Source organism: Onychostoma macrolepis, chromosome 03 (genome assembly GCF_012432095.1).
Source record: "Onychostoma macrolepis isolate SWU-2019 chromosome 03, ASM1243209v1, whole genome shotgun sequence".
NCBI lineage: Eukaryota > Metazoa > Chordata > Actinopteri > Cypriniformes > Cyprinidae > Onychostoma > Onychostoma macrolepis.
This window is the reverse complement of record NC_081157.1, coordinates 6,503,591-6,521,468: the sequence shown is the minus strand read 5'-3', so window position 1 is coordinate 6,521,468 and position 17,878 is coordinate 6,503,591. Positions and strand designations below refer to the sequence as shown.

General features: G+C 36.9%; 2 long non-coding RNA genes across 2 annotated transcripts; one reads left to right on the top strand and one right to left on the bottom strand.

The window, feature by feature from the left end:
• The first annotated feature begins 1,337 nt into the window (after positions 1-1,337).
• Positions 1,338-4,880, top strand: LOC131536673 (uncharacterized). Its single transcript, XR_009270038.1, has 3 exons — positions 1,338-1,518; positions 2,212-2,305; positions 3,402-4,880. It is a non-coding gene; the product is annotated as an uncharacterized LOC131536673 (long non-coding RNA).
• Positions 4,881-11,139: 6,259 nt separating this feature from the next.
• Positions 11,140-11,845, bottom strand: LOC131536678 (uncharacterized). The gene is made up of 3 exons (XR_009270043.1): positions 11,741-11,845; positions 11,586-11,641; positions 11,140-11,389 (listed from the first exon to the last, which is right to left on the bottom strand). It is a non-coding gene; the product is annotated as an uncharacterized LOC131536678 (long non-coding RNA).
• Positions 11,846-17,878: the final 6,033 nt, after the last annotated feature.

Sequence of the window (17,878 nt, the reverse complement as noted above, 5' to 3'; positions counted from 1 at the left end):
CAGAGATAAAACAGGTAAGATTAATAGGTTCTAGTAGGTGTTTCTGGGTAGGTATGCTAGCATTGAACCATTAACTGACAGTAAGAATTTTTGCTATTAATACATCAGTTAAATTGTTAAAGAATAATTTGTAATGTTTTCCTTTAAAAAAAAATGCTGCATGGATTTAAAAAACGGCATTGTCAAAATGGCATTGAGAGCAAAAAAACAAGTTACACGTAAGTTGTTAGTTAATCCTTTAAATTTTACAGGTATTCAGAAACAAGATAAATAACAGAAGGTATAAGTAGCTATTATTATGTCTCAAAGCCTAAACTATAAACTTTTTGAAGCTTGAAAATAAAGACTGTCTAGACTTCCAATGGAAAGACAAAAATGATGAATGAATATCAAAAATAAAAACATTCGTTTGAAGATGAATGAAATTCATTAAAAATGAATTTGGAAAAACATGAGGGTGAGTAAACCATGACAGAATTTATTTTTTTTTTTAACTATGCTGATCTCAGCTAAAAATTTTAAATATTGCCAAGTAAATATAAAGTTGTCCTGACATGTGTCCTACCTTGTGCATCTTGACAATATCTGCAGAGACTACTTTTCAGATAGTAGTAGATCTGCCAGGATCATAACTTGAATGGCTGATGCCATTATTGTCCCTGAAGACAAAACACAAAATTAGAGAAATTTAACTCACAATTAAGCAACATTTATGGACAGCTTATTTTTATGAATCATAACAAGACAATTTTTAACCACTACAAACTTAGCATTAGCAATTACCTGACATCTTTATAAAAAAAAACAAAGCAACTTTAGGATAAGGGAAAGTAGAAGTTTTATTAACTATATTAGTTAAGTATATAAATGTATAACTATAATCAGAATTTAAGACTTCACTGGTATTCTTCTGAAGATAACCAGCTCAGTTATCATTGTAATGTTAGCTAGCAAAGAAGCAAGGAGCTAACAACCAACCACATCAAAGTTATCAGCAAGTGTTAAATATGCAGTGTTATACACAACAGTTTGTCAGTGATAAATTAAGATTTATTTGTGTGTATGTGTGTGTGTGTGTGTGTGTGGTTTCTCACAGCTGGACACAGACAAACTGGAGAGACAGCTGACAGGATGTCGTCATCTGTAACCGTCACTCGCGCCACAGTTCTCAAGTAAGGTAAAGCAAAGACATATTCTCTGTATTACAATACGTTTAAACTTTTAGTTAATCATTATTTATTATCCGCTTTGTCAGTTTCATCTAGAATATCCATGTGATGCTGATCAAGTTTACTAAATCCATGAACGCAGTGAACAAAGGGTCTGAGGAGCATTTATAATGGCTGTTTTGTTAACCTTAGTTAACATTTTACACAGTTATTTGCTCCTCACGTTGTCTTTCTTAAAATTCATACTAACAAATTGTTGTCATGCTTTTGAAATCAATCTTTTCAGTGCAAAGGCAGCGAGGGGTCATTTGCAACAAGACGGCTGATACTAATATGGGCCTAAAATAAAGTAAGTAGTATTCACATTAAACAAATTGATGGGCTTTAGTGTTGCACAAGATGTAATTTGTCACCTTATAAACAGTTATTTAAATTCATCGTTCTTCAGTTTTTATATTTTGATGAATTGCTATTAATGCAGATGTAATGATGACCAGAAATGACCAGCAGCACAAATGTTAAGTCTTCTGAAGCAATAGTATACTTTTGTTTTGTGAATATTAGATTGAAATTTAAACCTAAAGATTGATCAAATCGTGAATAACGTTATACAATACAGATGATAAACAACAAACTAACATCCCACAAGAATGACATCTAAAGACCAGTCATGTTTGATGTAATGTAGTGTGCCACCAATTTGATTCAGACTGAACTGGCAGAGTGAATAACATCTTAAATTTCAGTTTGTCTGTCATTCCGTCAAAGTCTTTTGGTATTTTGTGTTGCTTCAGAAGAATACCAGTGAAGTCTTAAATTCTGATTATAGTTATACATTTATATACTTAACTAATATAGTTAATAAAACTTCTACTTTCCCTTATCCTAAAGTTGCTTTGTTTTTTATAAAGATGTCAGGTAATTGCTAATGCTAAGTTTGTAGTGGTTAAAAATTGTCTTGTTATGATTCATAAAAATAAGCTGTCCATAAATGTTGCTTAATTGTGAGTTAAATTTCTCTAATTTTGTGTTTTGTCTTCAGGGACAATAATGGCATCAGCCATTCAAGTTATGATCCTGGCAGATCTACTACTATCTGAAAAGTAGTCTCTGCAGATATTGTCAAGATGCACAAGGTAGGACACATGTCAGGACAACTTTATATTTACTTGGCAATATTTAAAATTTTAGCTGAGATCAGCATAGTTAAAAAAATTAAATTCTGTCATGGTTTACTCACCCTCATGTTGTTCCAAATTCATTTTAATGAATTTCATTCATCTTCAAACGAATGTTTTTATTTTGATATTCATTCATCATTTTTGTCTTTCCATTGGAAGTCTAGACAGTCTTTATTTTCAAGCTTCAAAAGTTTATAGTTTAGGCTTTGAGACATAATAATAGCTACTTATACCTTCTGTTATTTATCTTGTTTCTGAATACCTGTAAAATTTAAAGGATTAACTAACAACTTACGTGTAACTTGTTTTTTGCTCTCAATGCCATTTTGACAATGCCGTTTTAAATCCATGCAGCATTTTTTTTAAAGGAAAACATTACAAATTATTCTTTAACAATTTAACTGATGTATTAATAGCAAAATTCTTACTGTCAGTTAATGGTTCAATGCTAGCATACCTACCAGAAACACCTACTAGAACCTATTAATCTTACCTGTTTTATCTCTGAGTTTCCTTCCTTAACTGAGTTCATGTAATAGTTTATTAGCTAATAACATGTAACAAGGCAACTTTTGCCATTTAATAACTTTATTGATAACTTCTAAATGTTATCTATATTTGAAGGGATTTTTCCTGTTTCAAATTGGTATAAAATGGAAATTGCAGTTGACTTAACTACCCTATTATGATGTATTTCCAGTAGTGTGCATGTGTATACCTATCAAGATGAATAAATTAGGTCAATTTATGTTGACCTAAAAAAATTTTTTTGGAAATGACACGATGAAAATGTATTATTTGAATGTTTATATTTTTCTTAATCTAATGATGCTTCAGAAGACGTTTTTCTTAATGCTGCTATGAAAGTAGCTTGTCAATGAAAGTAACATATGCCAAGTCAAATGAAACTACCTTTGACTCTTGAGTAATGTAATATTTGTAGAACTCACAGCACAGATCCTAATAATTTTTTTGGCATAGCCACACTAATTATTTTATAGGCATTTTGTAATATCACTTTGTAACCTCAGCCAATCTGTTTACTTTATAGATGGAGTGTGGAGAGACAGGACATGGACCACAGTTTTTCAGCACCCACACACCACACTCAAATTCATATAGAAGTTCTCAATTATTAAATGTTAATATGATAGTTTATATTTAGCTGTGAAGTTATAGTTCATTGTCATAAATATTAAACTACATATTATTATTATTTTACATGATATGCAAATTTCACCAATTTGTTCAATGTGTTAATGAACTTTTTGAAAGTGATTATCTTTAATAATTCAGATACCTGTTGAAATGCACATGTAATTATATACTTGCTCGTATCTGGAAGGTTGTGTTAATAAAAATGATGTTGAAAGCAAATGTTGCAATACTGCTAATCTTAAAATAACATTTTATTAAACTAAACTTTGTAATGTTCCAAATAAATGTTTTTAGGATGTTGTATTTTTAAGAAAATGTAGGTGGAAATAAAGTTGTAGGAACATTATGCTAACCATAAAATAACGTTCTAGCTACGTTAAGCAAACTGGACATTTTAACGTTCTTGGAATGTTCCAAATAAACGTTCATAGAACGTTATGTTTTTAGTGAAATTTAGGTTGCAAGAACGTTGTAGGAACGTTATGCTAACAAAAAAATAACGTTCTAGGAACGTTAAGCAAACTGGACATTTTAACGTTCTTGGAATGTTCCAAATAAACGTTCATAGAACGTTATTTTTTTAGTGAATTTTAGGTTGCAAGAACGTTGTAGGAACGTTATGCTAACCATCAAATAACGTTCTAGCAACGTAACGCAAACTGGACATTTCCACATTTTTGGAACATTCCAAATAACGTTCCCACAACCAAAACAGAACGTTACAAAAACGTTCTCAGAACATAAATTTGTTAGCTGGGATGAACTAACAATGAATGATTGTATTTTTATTAACTAACGTTAACAAAGAGGAATAAATACTGTAATAAATGCATTGTTCATTGTTTGTTCATGTTAGTTAATACATTAACTAATGTTAACAAATGACCCATTATTCTAAAGTGTTACCCATTTTAGTTCAGTCTCGTCTTGTTAATGAAGACGCGGCATAAATTTCATCATAGTTTTTATCATCAGACATTAATTTTAGCTTGTCAACGTCTCGTCTTAGTCACAGAAAAAAGGTTCGTTGACGAATATTTTTCGTCTTAGTCTTCGTCGACGAAATTAACACTGTACTACACTTTCTTGAACAGAACATTTATTTTATCATTATTTATTTATTTAATTTTTTTACTGCTTTAAGATGTTTTACGCTTCTTAATTCTAAGTTCATGTTAAATGTAACAATTTTTTCAGTGACTGACAGACAGACCTATACAGAATGTTATTCAACCTTGAAATGTGATCTTGTATGCACAAAGAAAGTTATTGAAATTTGTTAAGGTTTTTGAAATTAATCTGTTATTTGAATTTCAGTTTAATTTTTCAAATTTATTCAAAATATCGTGATACATATCGTATCGTGAACCCAGTATCGAGATACGTACCGTATCGTGACCAGGGCATATCGTTACACCCCTAGTTTTTCTCCAGGTTTGACATGATGTTTCTCCTCTTCACTCAGTTCTTCACTCTCCTCGCTCTCTTCCATCAGGTCTGAAATAAAATTTAAAAATCACTTTAAATACACCAATATTCTGTAAGGAGGGAGAGGCTGATGCCGTGTCAGAATCCATATGCAGAAGTTTAATTAGGAATCACACAACAATCCAAATCGTGAGGCAAAGATCAGAGTCGTAGTCGTAGTCACAGGCAAGGAGTCAAAATAACAACACACAGTCCAACTGGCAAACAAACAAGAGGGCAATCCTAAAGGCAAAAATCCAGAGAAACAGGCAAAAAGTCATACACGTAGCAAACAACACTAGACAAAGGAACCGCTCGGTAAGGCCGTGAAACTGGCAACACTTCACAAGGTCTGTTAGCCTGGCCATGCTTAAATAGCTGCCAAACAGGAAGTGATCACAGAAGCAGCAGAGGGAGCGATACCAGTCAGTACTCGGGCGAGGGCTCCCTCTGCTGGTGTGGCGTTACATATTCAAAGAGAGAAATATGAAAGTGAGTCCTGATGTAATAGCAGAAACAAGACAGCTGCTGTAAAACATGATGATTCTGGTGTGTTTTTATGAATTAATTGCATTAATGAGGTACATTGACATTTCATTTATTGTTTTCAAAGCATTTTAGGCACAAATTAAATTTTGTTGTAGTGATTACTATCAATCATTTAATGATAAGTTAAAGGGACCAAACAGATCTCACCCCCATTTACTTCCATAGTAGGAAAAAAAATATGAAAAATAAATACTATGGTAGTTAATGGTGGTCAATATCTGTTTGATTACTGACATTCTTCCAAATATCTTCCTTTTATTTAAATGATAAATGATGGCAGATTTTTCATTTTTGGGTGAACTATCCCTTCAAGTTATTCTTATGGTGCGTTCAAGTCATGTCAGATACATCGTATTTACGAGTTGAACGCACATGAACGCCACCACAAAGTCGTTATTACGAGTGGGAAATTCGGAATTTTCTTTAAGCCCCGAGTTTCCGAGTTGGGGGCGTGTCAGTGAAAAAACATGTCGGATGCAATGGACGCAGCCAGACTAAGGCTGAATCCCATTTCTCTGTCTTACCCCTACCCCTTCGTCTTACCCCTAGCCCTTGTCCCTCGAAACCGAGTGGTAAGCGCTAGGGGTGAAAACATACCTCTATGAAATGAGACACCACTTGGTTACGGTTACGGTTACGTCATCATACATCGTCGCTAGCTGGCTGCTACGTCACCAGAGCCGACAAGTGTTGATCACAAACTTCCAAGATGCCGTCTGCAAGTGTGTGTATGTCGATTGCATGGGTTTTAGTGATGTTTTTACGATTGTCTGCAACAAATCGCAGAAATCAAGGGAGAAGAAGAGGTCTACGACGCCTACGAATGCTGGTGGATCAGCTTATGGTATGTATGGATTGGTTGCAAACAACGTTATGTTGTATTTAACGTTAACTGAACTAACCAACACAGTAGCTGAGCTGGGCACGCGTAAATTACATGGACTTGTATTACCGTATTGACCCGAATATAAGACAATGTTTTTTTCTTGGAAATACATCTGAAAAAACGTGGTCGTCTTATATTCAGGGTCTAGACTTTGACATGTCAATAATACACCCACAACAATAGATGGCGCCAAAAACGCATAAAATGAGTGTGCCATGAAATATGTAATGTAATGTGTGCTGTAAAGATCGCGAGTGAAAACAAAAGAAAAAGAAAAGCTTACAGCGGCACGAGTCGTGACTGTCATGTTAGCCTGATGGGACCAAACTTCCTCTGTAAGTGATTTTAAAACATAAGACAGTACCCAGATTTGAAGACTACAATAATATTTCACTTCTAATGATAATAAAATTTTGGTAGGCTACTATGAGATGAATAGCCTAATTGTTATATAATTCAGATGGGCTACCTGTTATTTCAATGGTATATCAAAAAGTGTATATTTTTCAGTGTCACTGTTGGTACATTTTACCAGTATTTACCATACTTTCAAAAAAAAATTAAAATAGGAAATATATGTAATTTGAAAATAATTTAAGAAAAAATGTGTTTTACAGAGAGAGAGAGAAAAAAGAAAAGAAAACAAGATTTGGTTTTCAAAAAGCCTTTTTCCAAAAGCTACATCTGGAAAAAGGGGGGTCGTCTTATAATCAGGGTCATCTTATATTCGGGACAATACGGTATATTGTAATACGAATACAGTAAAGATCTATGTGTATAAGTAATATTTTGTAATGACTGCTAGCTATATGTTTTGTTTTGTTTTTTTGTCCCAGTTTTTATCCCTGCTAACGTTATATGCTTTTTTCTTGGGGAGGGGAGACAACTCTACTCACTATGTTTTTTATTTGGTGGGGAGGGGAGACGTAAATGTAGCCACTATGTGCTTTGTTGTGGGGAAAGGGAGACGTAAACAGTTTAAAGTAGTTTGAAGGGGCAAAATTTTTTCCAGCTCAGCCCATTAATGGTGTGAAATGTTTTTTTTTTCCAGACTGGTGCTCCAACAAGATACTGTGCCATAAACCCCAACATGCCTATACTGCGCATGTGGTTCGATGTTGAGACTGAGCTGAGGCAGGATTTCTGCCTCAGCAGAAGAGCGATGCACAGCTTTCAGAGGCTTTTGCAAAGGGAGCAGGACCATGGCTGGGGTAATGAGCTTGAAGTACTCATATACACCTATTGGCTGGCACATGGACTCTCTTATCAGGTGGTGTCCCGTGTCTTTAATGTACCAAAGGCTACAGTTCACCGCATCATTCACAGAATGGCCCAGAACATATGGGACAATCTGAGGAGAGCAATCTGCTTCCCTCTAACAGTGGACCCACATTTGCACCCCAGGTAATTGCTTCAATAAAAATATAAAATATCATCAAAAAGTTGATTTATTTCACTAATTCCATTCAAAAAGTGAAACTTGTATATTATATTCATTCATTACACACAGACTGATATATTTCAAATGTTTATTTCTTTTAATTTTGATGATTATAACTGACAACTAAGGAAAATCCCAAATTCAGTATCTCAGAAAATTAGAATATTACTTAAGACCAATACAAAGAAAGGATTTTTAGAAATCTTGGCCAACTGAAAAGTATGAGCATGTACAGCACTCAATACTTAGTTGGGGCTCCTTTTGCCTGAATTACTGCAGCAATGCGGCGTGGCATGGAGTCGATCAGTCTGTGGCACTGCTCAGGTGTTATGAGAGCCCAGGTTGCTCTGATAGTGGCCTTCAGCTCTTCTGCATTGTTAGGTCTGGTGTCTCTCATCTTCCTCTTCATAATACCCCATAGATTTTCTATGGGGTTAAGGTCAGGCGAGTTTGCTGGCCAATTAAGAACAGGGATACCATGGTCCTTAAACCAGATACTGGTTGCTTTGGCACTGTGTGCAGGTGCCAAGTCCTGTTGGAAAATGAAATCAGCATCTCCATAAAGTTGGTCAGCAGCAGGAAGCATGAAGTGCTCTAAAACTTCCTGGTATACGGCTGCGTTGACCTTAGACCTCAGAATTCACAGTGGACCAACACCAGCAGATGACATGGCAGCCCAAATCATAATTGACTGTGGAAACTTCACACTGGACTTCAAGCAACATGGATTCTGTGCCTCTACACTCTTCCTTCAGACTCTGGGACCTTGATTTCCAAATGAAATGCAAAATTTACTTTAATCTGAAAAGAGGACTTTGGACCACTGAGCAACAGTCCAGTTCTTTTTCTCCACAGCCCAGGTAAGACGCTTCTGACGTTGTCTCTGGTTCAGAAGTGGCTTGGTAGCCCTTTTCTTGAAGATGTCTGAGCATGGTGACTCTTGATGCACTGACTCCAGCTTCAGTCCACTCCTTGTGAAGCTCTCACAAGTGTTTGAATCAGCTTTGCTTGACAGTATTCTCAAGCTTGCAGTCATCCCTGTTGCTTGTGCACCTTTTCCTACCCAAATTCTTCCTTCCAGTCAACTTTGCATTTAATATGCTTTGATACAGCACTCTGTAAACAGCCACACCTTTCAGTAATGACCCTCTGTGACTTACCCTCTTTGTGGAGGGCATCAATGTTCATCTTCTGGATCATTGCCAAGTCAGCAGTCGTCTCCATTATTGTGGTTTCAAAGAACAAGAGATACCGAATTTCTACTGTAGGGATGGTCATTAATTGAAGCTCAAATGTAAATATTCTAATTTTCTGAGATACTGAATTTGGGATTTTCCTTAGTTGTCAGTTATAATCATCAAAATTAAAAGAAATAAACATTTGAAATATATCAGTCTGTGTGTAATGAATGAATATAATATACAAGTTTCACTTTTTTAATGGAATTATTGAAATAAATCAACTTTTTGATGATATTCTAATTATATGACCAGCACCTGTATATATGAGAGAGAGAGAGACTTTCAATAAGAACATGTTAACATTCTGAAATTCCAGACCATAAAATGTACTGCATTACATACCATGAGGATTGGTGCGGGATGCTCATAAAAGGATGCCACCACCACAGGAGGGTCGAGTGAGGGCCTCGCACCCAACACCTCATGCATGTCTTCATAAAATTGCCAGGTTGCAGCGGTCACTTCCCCCTGTCTGTACCTGACCCTGTTTTGGGAGTTCTTAGTTCCTGGAAGGACACACAACACACACAAAACTAAATAATGCCTATAACTTATACAGTATGCATTCATTGCCTTGCATTGAGATTGAAGATGTAGGGGTTTTTCTTTAACAGAACATCACATACCTTGTATCTTTGCTTGAGATTTTCCCACTTCTTTGATGCCTGTTGGCCAGTAACCCTTCCCTCCGACCCCATTTCTTTCATCAGTGTCCTGTATCATAACCAACAACAATGTACATGTGCATGAACAGGAATAAATTACAAATGATTACAATAATACAGTACCGATATAATAATGAATGGCTACAACATGAACGCATGACTCACTCCCGTAGTTGCTTTGCAGCATATTTTGATTTAAGAAACTTCTGCTCGTTTTCAGCCCGAAAGTGGATCAGCTGCCAGGTTTCCTCCGGCGTCCCTGTGTGATACAGGACGAAATATGTAAAGCACGTATCGATGTCTCCAAAGCAAGTAGTTTTATGCACTGATATCAAACGAAATTCGCTGCTAATGGAGTTTAGTTAAAACTGTAGACATGCATGGAGACCATTCCCAGACAGCAACATAGTGTTGGCCCAGATCCGGCCCACATCTGGCCCGCGTGAAATCCATGCAGATCTGGGCCGACACTGCTTGCTGTCCCCAGGTGAAAAAGAAATATATTTAAATTGTGCTTTTTCAGACACACTTAATATATTTATATTATACTGTACTAATTGCATATTAAATGTATTATTTTGAAACAACTTTAAGTATATTTAGTGTATTTCAAGATATGCTTAAGTTCAATTTTAATCTATTTGTAATATATTGAAATTGTGTTAAATTGGAACCACTTTAAGTATATTTAGTGCAATTTAAGTGTATTTTTTAAAAATACAATTAAAATGTACTTTTAATACTTCATGAACTACAGGTAAGGTATATTTGAAGCATCGTTTTAATGTGCTTCAAGTACATTTCAATTGTATTTCAGCTTATTAGAAATGCATTAGCATTACACTACTAGTATATTATATTTATTAGTATTATATTTTCAATATATACACACACGTACACTTTGATATTTAGGAAACTTTAATGTATTATATATTGTGTACATTACAAATATTCATGAAGTACATTAAAAAAAGTACAGCAGCATATATACTTTGGTGGGGGGAAAAAAAACATAATATTAAATGTACTTGAAATACAAGTATGTTTATAGTATTTTGTATTACTACAAACATACTCAAGTACATTTTAAAACATTATACAAAAACATAAATGAAAAAAGACTGAAATGCTATGGAAGTGCCATCTTATCCATTTGTAGAACATTTCAGTTATACCTGTATTACTGAAAAGTAAAGAATTTTACATCAATGAATAAATTAAAATTACAATGCAATTTTCTGAAGAAAAAAAAACATGTAATGTGAATAGATGTGTGTGCAAAGACTGAAGATGATAAAAGTTCAAGCAACAGAATAGGGAGGGATGGAGGGGTTTTGGAGGTGGACGAGGAGATGGTGTAGGGATGGTGATGGGAGGATGACGATGATGCCCTGGCGGCTTAGATGGTGTTTGGCACATGGCACAGACCCAGAGCATCCCAGTGCTGACAACACACGGCGGAGTCGAGGGAGGGAGGAGCCAAGATGTAGATGGTGTGGCTGCCGACATCTGGGGGGCGACCGATGGAGACAGAGCTGGTGGATCCGAAGCCGCAGACTAAGGGCCAATGGAGCTGAGCGTCGTCGCAGGTTCCGGAGACCTGGGCACAGCCTAGTCAGTAGTGTCTTGCAGCTTTAGAAAAAAAACAAAACAGAAACAAAATTAGATAACAGATTTTTACATGAATGACTGAAAAGAAGCACAAATTAGGTACCTGGAATGGACACATTGCTAACGTTTTTATTCCAAGATTGACCGAACCCCCCTCTATTAGGCCTGATTCAAAAATCTCTATAACAGAGGTGATACGACATTAAAATATACTTACTATTCCTTTGCTTGTCTCTACACTCAGATTTCAGTTTGTCTTCTATAGCAGCTGATCTGAAAAACAACAAATGTTAATATTTCTTACACGCACACACACAAAAAAGGCAATGATTGATGATTTGTTTTCTATTTATGAATGACAGAACAATGTACCTGGTCGGAAATATAGTCAAAAACCTTACCAGTCTCAGCAGTTTCAGATGTACTGTATGCTTTTATAAGCAACCCTTCTTACAATTTAATCTTTGTTCTTATCTGTAATGAGAAATATATATTAGAAAATAAAGTCATAAGGTTGTCAAGCTTGAACAAATATAGACACCAATCAACCAACACTACCACAGTTTGCTGATCAGCTCAAGACAAAGTAACTGTATGTTCATAATCATGGTTTTTCAAAGATCATTAACCTCATTATAATGAAGCCAAATTGTTCAGGAAATCAGAAATAAATATACTTCATGTTGCAAATAAAAGAATGTTAATGTTAACTAATTTTTTTTTTTTCTGCCAATGCATGTGTCAAAAACATGACTGGTACAGACAAATAACGTTAATTAAACACAAATCTTACCTGAAGTCACAGTGAGGTTCTGAAGCCAGACGTCATACACGCTCGCAGAAGCTCGTAAAAATAAGAACATACCGCTTTATGCCATGGTCTGTCTGAATACTGGATTCTGATTGGCTGGCAGGTGTTGATTAAATTCGTTGAACTGCAGGTAGTTCCAGGTCAGTTTAATCACGTTCTATATTAATGCGCTTCCTATAAACATTGGTAACCATAGTAACATACAGTTACAGTTGAATAGTAATACAGACGAAAATAACCGTCATTTTTATCGTTCCGGTCAAATATTGCAGCACAAATATTATTAACATCTTTAATATGTGAATGCTGGCAAATGACCATGGCATAAACGGGATAATCAACGGCTAGCTGTGCATTAAACGATTTGAATGCACTCCGCTGAGCGTCGGGCGGTTCTTCGCCTCCACGTCATGCATTCAAATCGTTTAATGCACAGCTAGCCGTTGATTATCCCTTACATATTAATTATTAATCTGCGCGGTGATATTACGCAGCGCCTGAAAGTAGTCCCCAGCTATATTATAACCAGGTACCTGGCTGGGGACTACTTTCAGGCGCCAAGCACTCGCGCCTGCTGCGCCATGTTACGGCAGCAAAGTTCCTTGATTATTACGCCGGAATGAGAGTATAGTTCCTAGCAAAATCGGACTAGAAAATCGCAACTTTTCATTTTCCGCGGTCTTAGTACGATATAACTACAGACGAGTCAAGTTTTAAATAGGAAAACTATCGAAACTCTTTGGTCATTTTGAGCGATGCTACTGGTCTAATAGGATTCAATGATCTATGCTAAGCTATGCTAAAAGTGCTATCGCCAGATCCGGAGATCGGCTGAATGGATTCAAAAACGGTAAAACTCAACTTATTAACTCTGGGGGAGTTGGAGAATGAGCCTATTTCCAAAAAAAGTGGAGTGTTCCTTTAAGATGCTCCAAACCATCTAAGACTTTCGTTCATCTTCGAAAGAAAAGCGGAGATATTTTAATGAAATCTGAGAGATTTATGTTCCTCCGATGAAAAGATTTATCAAAGAAGTTCACGTTTCAAAAAGTTCATCGCAAAAAAAAAAACATCGCCAAAGTAATCCATATGAATTGCGTGGTTTCCTCCAAGTGCCCTAAAGAGACACGATCGCTCTATATAATATAATACTGTTTAAATTTAGACTTATATTCACATTCAAGGGACATTTGCACGCACATCATATCCGATTTACTATTATACGAACCAATCAGAGACGTTCAATGGCTCTGGAACCAATCCGGTTTAGTCGGTGTTGTTTGAATTTAAACACAAATAAACGTTTTTTTTTTTTTTTTCTCTCATTTCAGATATGATGTTGAAATCCTTGTGGGAATTTCAGAAATGTATATAAGAAAATAAAGGCGTCAAGCTTGAACAAGTTTATAAACACCTAGCTTATTACAATTAATGTATCATGTAATGAACAACAGCCTAATCAACCAAAGTAGCATAACCCATATTAAACAACATATTTTAAATACTGCAATGGTTAATAATATTTGACAAAGGTTTGTACATTGTAAATGTAAAAAATGTTTTTCAAAATATCGTACTTTTCCAAATATTAAAATTATAAATACATAAATATTTAAAATATAACCATGTGTAGGCCTACTGCAATATAAAGTACATTAAAAACCTACTAAAAGTGTAATCATTTTATGTTCTTACACAAAGTACACACAAAATATATTTTAAGTAAGAGTAACATAAGTGTGTTTTTGTAAATACACTAAAACATCACTAAAAGTATTCTTGTGTTTAGTATATTCCTTAAAAGTGTAACTAAGAATATATTTATTAACATAGTATTTCATAGTATTTCATAGTATTTCATATTTATTAACATAGTATTGAGCTAGCGGGTCGCCACACACTCCGGGCGGATAGAACATTAGATGGCTCCGGTAAGACCAGAGGTGGTGGATTGTGCATCTACATTAACAAAGCTTGGTGCACAAACTCTGCTATTGTTGGGAGTCATTGTTCAGCTAACCTTGAGTTTCTCATGGTTAAATGTAGACCGTTTATCTACCGGAGTTCACTTCCACCATTATAACTGCAGCCTATATTCCCCCGGATGCTGATGCCAAGCTTGCTATGAAAGAACTTCACACAGCCATCAGTAAACAACAAACTGATCACCCGGAAGCGGCTTTTATTGTTGCAGGTGACTTTAATCACTCAAACTTAAAGTCAGTGCTACCCAAGTTTCACCAGCATGTTTCCTGTCACACCAGAGGAAACAAAACCTTAGACCATGTTTACACAAACATGGCTGGAGCTTACGTTGCGACACCCCTCCCCCACCTAGGACAGTCAGATCACCTTTCTTTGTTCCTCACCCCCAAATATGCACCCCTCATCAACCGTGGTGAAGCCATCAGTGAAGACCATCAAGGTGTGGCCTGCGGGGCAGATTCCACACTCCAGGAAAGGTTTCTACACACAGACTGGAGTATGTTTGCTTCTCAAGCCACCAGTGGTGCTCACACAGACATTGACTCTTACACCTCCTCTGTATTGGATCATATCAATATCACCATTGACAGTGTTACAACCCAGAAACAGATCACCACATATCCAAATCAGAAGCCTTGGATGAACAAGGAAGTGCGACTCCTGTTGAAGTCACGCAACACTGCCTTCAGATCAGGAGATGCACAAGCCTACAGCACATCCAGAGCAAACCTGAAGAGGGGCATCAAAAAGGCCAAGCACTGCTACAAGCTAAAGATAGAGGGACACTTTTCCAACTCTGACCCTCGACGCATGTGGCAGGGCATTCAGGCCATCAGTGACTACAAACCCACCACTCCACCCCGCAGCCACTGATGTCAACTTCCTGAACGAGCTAAATTACTTTTATGCTCGCTTTGAAAGAGACAACAGAGAAACTGCCACCAAGCTCAATCCCTCAGCTGACCACCCACCAATCATACTCTCCTCCACAGATGTCTGCAAGGCACTGAGCCGGATCAGCGCGCACAAGGCTGCTGGACCAGACAACATCCCTGGTCGTGTTCTCAGGGCATGTGCGGAGCAGCTCGCTGGGGTTTTACAGACATTTTCAAACTGTCTCTTGCCCAAGCAGCCGTACCAACATGCTTTAAATGCACTTCCATTGTGCCAGTGCCAAAACACTCTAGTCCGAGGTGCCCTAATGACTACCGCCTGTAGCACTCACACCCATCGTCATGAAGTGCTTTGAGCGGCTGGTCCTGGAACACCTAAAAGATTCTCTACCATCCACATTGGACTCACACCAGTTTGCCTACCGTAGCAATAGGAGCACAGAGGATGCTGTTTCCATGGCACTGCACTCTGTGCTCACTCACCTGGACAATAAGAACACTTATGCACGTATGCTGTATGTTGACTTCAGCTCAGCATTCAACACTGTCATCCCAACCAAGTTAATAGCCAAACTTGGAGACCTGGGCATCAATACCTCAATGTGTAACTGGATTTTGGATTTCCTGACCAACAGACCTCAGAATGTTCGATCAGGATTCATCTGCTCCACATCCATCACACTTAACACTGGTGTACCACAGGGCTGTGTGCTAAGCCCGTTTCTCTACTCCCTCTTCACCTCGGACTGCAAGCCTGTGTATGGATCTAATTCCATCGTCAAGTTTGCAGACGACACCACGGTGATTGGCCTCATCAGTAACAACGATGAGACTGCCTATAGGGAGGAGATCCAGCACCTGGCCACATGGTGCACTGAAAATAACCTGCTCCTCAACACCACCAAAACAAAGGAGCTCATCGTGGACTTCAGGAAGGAGTCAAGAGGCACACACGACACCATCCACATCAATGGAATGGCTGTTGAGCGTGTCTCCAGTTTCAAGTTCCTGGGGATCCACATCTCGGCGGACATGTTGTGGAAAACCAACACCTCCAGCCTGGTCAAGAAGGCTCACCAGCGCCTCTTCTTTCTGAGGACACTGAGGAAGAATCAGCTCTCCTCTGCTATCCTGGTGAACTTCTATCGCTGCGCAATAGAAAGCATCCTGACCAACTGTGTCACAGTATGGTATGGGAGCTGCTCTGTTGCAGAGCGCAAGGCACTGCAGCGGGTGGTGAAAACTGCCCAGCGCATCACAGGGACTCCACTACCTGCCATTGAACACCTCCAGAGGAAATGCTGCCTGCATCGAGCTCGCAGCATCCTTAAGGACTCCTCTCACCCAGCCCACAGACTGTTTTCTCTCCTGCCCTCCGGCAGGCGTTTCAGGTGCCTCCGGACCAGGACCAGCAGACTAAAGAACAGTTTCTTCCCAGAGCTGTCTCTTTACTGAACTCTAACCCCGTTGATCCACTTCCTCATATATTATTAACTCTTCTCTCCTACCTCACATCTGCCTTATTTGCACTACTGAATGTAAATTTTATTACAGTAACAACTGTTTACTTTTGTATCTTGCACTACCATACCTAAATTGGATTATGCTCATTTGCACCGCCGACTGTTGTTTACATTATCAATGTTTACATTAACATTTTGCACCGTATGTCTAATTGTGATATGCAATCACTTCCACTGCACTTTACACCTTGTTTATAGTAATAGTCATCTGTATATATATTATATTGATAGTACATATCACCTGTAAATTCTGTTTATAGTAATAGCCATCTGTATATTTATTCACTATACATATTCACCTGTAAATTCTGTTTATATTAATAACCATCTTTCTATATATATTTATACATATATTCAGTACATATCCTTGTCCTGCACTTATTTAACCATTGTATATACTGCACTTGCTGCTATTGCACTTCTGGTTAGACCTAAACTGCATTTCCTTTCCCTGTACCTGTACTTGTGTAATGACAATAAAGTTGAATCTAATCTAATCTAATCTAATTTCTACTATACTTTTTAGAAATATATTAAAATGCAATTCAGTATATTTTTAATGCACTTCAAATAAGCATGTTGGGAATACAAATGTATTATAAACATACTACTTGAATTTCAAGTATATTTTTAATACATTTAATACTACATCTTTTTCACCTGGGTCTGGGAGGCTAGTCAGAGAAATGCGGGACTGCAAACTAGCCATTTTTTTTTTAAACGTTTCAATTAAGAACATGGTTGCAAATATATATGTACAGGACTGTGTAGAGCACAAAACATGACTGTCGTAATTTTTAAATCAATTATTTAAGCCGAAAATACTTACATTTATGGGACTCTCTGGATGATCTGGCCGCCATTGTTCCTGGTTGTGCAGTGTGTTCTGGGTACCGCTTGGTTTCAAGTAAGCTCGCGAAAATGCTTGGTTTTAAGGGGTATCTACCCTTCCCTTAGCCCTACCCTCGATCAAAACGAGAATTGGGATAGCCCTTACTCTCACGTGAGCAGCAAATCTAAGGGGAAGGGGTAAGACAGAGAAATGGGATTCACCCCTAATGCAGCATAGGTAAAGTTGTTGAAATAAAATTATTATTATTATTTTGTAATGTACAATAAAACTATATAAGTTACATATACAAAATATTATATTAATGTATAATTATTATAGAATATATAATTATTCAGTTTACATCACCTTCATAAATTAAATAAAAACGGAAAAAAGAAAAAAACACAATGATTCACATTCTTCTTTCAATATTTTGTAGATGTAGAGTTAAAAAAACATAGCTGA